The sequence below is a fragment of the Meleagris gallopavo genome, chromosome 18, assembly GCF_000146605.3.
Source record: "Meleagris gallopavo isolate NT-WF06-2002-E0010 breed Aviagen turkey brand Nicholas breeding stock chromosome 18, Turkey_5.1, whole genome shotgun sequence".
Taxonomy (NCBI): Eukaryota; Metazoa; Chordata; class Aves; order Galliformes; family Phasianidae; genus Meleagris; species Meleagris gallopavo.
This window is the reverse complement of record NC_015028.2, coordinates 295,209-299,603: the sequence shown is the minus strand read 5'-3', so window position 1 is coordinate 299,603 and position 4,395 is coordinate 295,209.

Here is a 4,395-nt window from a genome sequence, read left to right as displayed (position 1 = left end):
CCTCACTCCCAAATTAAAAAAAAAGGGAGATCTGCCTGAGTGAGCTACGCGATCAGATGTTCCTCTCTGATCATCTGATGCTCTTCTGTTTAATTCTTCCTGCTTGTCAGCTTCTGTTTTTTAGAAGGAAATGTTGTATCCTAAGACCAAAGCGGTCATTGGCCACTTCCCAGAACAAACAGATTTGGGGTCTGGGTTATGGGTGTAGCCATGGGATGAGAAGGTGTTCTTTCTGACCATGCATTTCCTTTGCTTTTGTTTTTTTCAGAGGGAAAAGATGCAGAGCTGGGTAAGTCTCCTTCCCCAAAGTGAGGGACTTCATGGTCTACCCATGGCATCATCCGTGGGATGAGCAGCTCTCCCCTCTGACCCTGCACTGCTCTGCTCTTCCTTTTCCAGCACAACAAGCTGAAATACTGGGTGAGTTTTCCTACCAAAATCCAAAGTACTTTGGGTCTTCCCATGGGAATCTGTTAACTCTCATTATCCCTTGCTATTGGGTTTGGTTTTTTCTTCATATTGGTTTAATTCCTTCCTGGGACCAAAGTGGTCATTGGCCACTTCCCAGAACAAAAAGATTTGGGGTCTGGGTTATAGGTGTAGCCATGGGATGAGAAGGTGTTCCCTCTGACCATGCATTTCTTTTGCTTCTTTTTTTTTCAGAGAGAAAAGATGCAGAGCTGGGTAAGTCTCCTTCCCCAAAGTGAGGGACTTCATGGTCTACCCATGGCATCAGCCGTGGGATGAGCAGCTCTCCCCTCTGACCCTGCACTGCTCTGCTCTTCCATTCCAGCGCAACAAGCTGAAATACTGAGTGAGTTTTCTTTCTTTAACTGAATAACTTTGGGTCTTCCCATGGGCAGCTGTTCCCTCTCATTATCCCTTGCTATTGGGTTTGGGTTTTTTCTTCACACTGGTTTAATTCCCTCCGGGGTCCAAAGTGGTCATTGGCCACTTCCCAGTACAAAAAGATTTGGGGTCTGGGTTATCGGTGTAGCCATGGGATGGCAAGGTGTTCCCTCATTTGGGCTCTTCCCATGGGTTCAGCCATGGGATGAGAATCTGACCCTTCTCATCAGGCATTGTTTATTTTTTTCTTTGGCAGAACAACAAGCGGCAGAGCTGGGTGAGTCCTCACTCCCAAATTAAAAAAAAAGGGAGATCTGCCTGAGTGAGCTACACGATCAGATGTTCCTCTCTGATCATCTGATGCTCTTTTGTTTAATTCTTCCTGCATGTCAGCTTCTGTTTTTTAGAGGGAAAAGTTGTATCCTAAGACCAAAGCGGTCATTGGCCGCTTCCCAGAACAAACAGATTTGGGGTCTGGGTTATGGGTGTAGCCATGTGATGAGAGGGTGTTCTTTCTGACCATGCATTTCTTTTGCTTTTGTTTTGCAGAGAGAAAAGATGCAGAGCTGGGTAAGTCTCCTTCCCCAAAGTGAGGGACTTCGTGGTCTACCCATGGCATCAGCCGTGGGATGAGCAGCTCTCCCCTCTGACCCTGCACTGCTCTGCTCTTCCTTTTCCAGCACAACAAGCTGAAACACTAAGTGAGTTTTCCTACCAAAATCCAAAGTACTTTGGGTCTTCCCATGGGAATCTGTTAACTCTCATTATCCCTTGCTATTGGGTTTGGTTTTTTCTTCATACTGGTTTAATTCCTTCCTGGGACCAAAGTGGTCATTGGCCACTTCCCAGAACAAAAAGATTTGGGGTCTGGGTTATCGGTGTAGCCATGGGATGAGAAGGTGGTTCCCTCTGACCATGCATTTCCTTTGCTTCTGTTTTGCAGAGAGAAAAGATGCAGAGCTGAGTAAGTCTCCTCTCCCAAAGTGAGGGACTTCATGGTCTCCCCATGGCATCAGCCGTGGGATGAGCAGCTCTCCCCTCTGACCCTGCACTGCTCTGCTCTTCCTTTCCAGCGCAACAAGCTGAAATACTGAGTGAGTTTTCTTTATTTAACTGAATAACTTTGGGTCTTCCCATGGGAATCTGTTAACTCTCATTATCCCTTGCTATTGGGTTTGGGTTTTTCTTCATACTGGTTTAATTCCTTCCTGGGACCGACAAGGTCATTGGCCACTTCCCAGAACAAAAAGATTTGGGGTCTGGGTTATCAATCAGTGTAGCCATGGGATGGCAAGGTGTTCCCTCATTTAGGCTCTTCCCATGGTTTCATTCATGTGATGATAACCTGATCCTTCTCATCAGGCATTGTTTATTTTTTTCTTTGGCAGAGGAACAAGCGGCAGAGCTGGGTGAGTCCTCACTCCCAAATTAAAAAAAAAAGGGCGATTGGCTTGAGTGAGCTACGGGATCAGATGTTCCTCTCATCATCCGCTGTTTCTTCTTTTCCTTTGCAGAAAAAAGTGCTGCCAATCTGAGTAAGGCTCCCTCCCTCTACTGAAGGACTTTGGGGTCTTCCCACACAATTAACAATGGGATGATAATTTACCCTTCTCATCACGGTTCTTATTTATTTTGCAGAGAATCAAGCTGCAATACTGGGTGAGTCCTCACTCCCAAATTAAAAAAAAAAGGGAGTCAGCCTTTGTGAGCTGTGGGTTGAGATGTTCCTCTCACAATGCACTGCTTTTCTCTTTCTTTTCCAGTGGAACGAAGCAAAGCACTGGGTGAGTCTTCTGCCCTGAACCAAAGGAAGTTGGGGTTTCCCATGGGATGACAAGCTGTCCCACCTCACTGTGCGGTGGTTTTTCTTTCTTTTTCAGCAGAAAAAAGTGAAGCAGTGGGTGAGTCCTCCTCCCTCAACTCAAGGAAGATGGGGTTGCCCATGGGATGACAAGCTGTCCCAACTCAGCATGCCGTGCTTTTTCTTTCTTTTCTGTTTCAGAGAAACAGAATTCACAGCTGAGTAAGTTGCAGTCACTGAACTGAGGGAGTTTGGGGTCTTCCCAGGGACTGCGTATGGGAAAAATCCCTTTAACCGTGAACTGCTTTTCTCCTTCTTTGCCAGAGAGGGACTGTGAAGAGATTGGTGAGTCTCCCTTCCCAAAATAAAACCATTGAAGTCCTCCTGCGTGAGCTGTGGGGGAGATGTTCCTCTCATCACGCACTGGTTCTGCTCTTCCTTTGCAGATTCAAGTGCTGCAGAGCTGAGTAAGTCTCCCTCCTAATACTGAAGGAAATTGGGGTCTTCCCATGGGATCAGCCGTGGGATGATCTTCTCACCCTTCTCATCACGCGGTTCTTATTTATTTCTTTTGCAGAAATACTGGCTACAAAATTGGGTGAGTCCTTCAACCCAAATCAGAAAGAAAAATGCGGTCTGCCTGTGGGAGCTTTGGGATGAGATGTATCTCACTGTGCACTGCTTTTCTTTTTCTATTCAAGACTTATACTGTGAAAAGATGGGTGAGTCTCCCTTCCCAAGTTAAAAATGCTGGGGTATTCCTGTGGGAGCTCTGGGGTGGGTTGTCCCTCTCAATACGCCCTGTTTCCGCTTTTCCTTTGCAGGGATAAGGGATGCAGAACTGAGTAAGTCTTCCTGCCTTCAGTGAAGGAATTTGGGGTCTTCCCATGGGATCAGCCAGGGGATGATCATCTGACCCTTCTCAACATGCGTTCCTTGCTGTTTCTTTGGCAGAGAAACTAGCTGAAAGGCTGGGTGAGTCCTCCCTCAAAAAGTAGAAAGAAAGGAGTCTGCCAGTGTGAGCTGTGCATGAGACGTTCCTCTCACTGTGTGTTGCCTTTCTCTTTCTTTTCCAGTGGAACGAATTCAAGCACTGGGTGAGTCTTCCGCCCCAAACCAATGGAATTTGGGGTCTCCCATGGGATGACAAGCTGTCCCACCTCATCACGCTGTGCTTCTTTCTCTTTCAGCGGAAAGAAGTGAAGCAGTGGGTAAGCCTTCTTCCCAAACCAAAGCAATATGGGGTTGCCCATGGGATGACAAGCTGTCCCACCTCAGCATGCCGTGCTTTTTCTTTCTTTCTTTTTTTTCAGAGAAACGGAATTCACAGTTGAGTAAGTTGCAGTCGCTGAACTGAAGGAATGTGGGGTCTTCAACAAGGGTCTGCGTATGGGATGAAAAATCCCCTCTAACCATGCACTGCTTTTCTTCTTCTTTTCCAGAGAAGACTGTGAAGACATGGGTGAGTCTTCACATCCAAATTAAAAACACGGGGGTCTGCCTGTGTGAGCTGTGAATGAGATGTTTCTCTCATCACGCACTGTTTCTGCTTTTCATTTGCAGATTTAAGTGTTGCAGATCTGAGTAAGTCTCCCTCCTAATTCTCAAGGAATTTGGGGTCTTCCCATGGGATCAGCCATGGAACAATCATCTGACCCTTCTCATCACGCTTTTCTTATTTCTTTCTTTTCCAGAGACTCTTGCTGCAAAACTGGGTGAGTCTCCCTTCTCAAATTAAAGACACT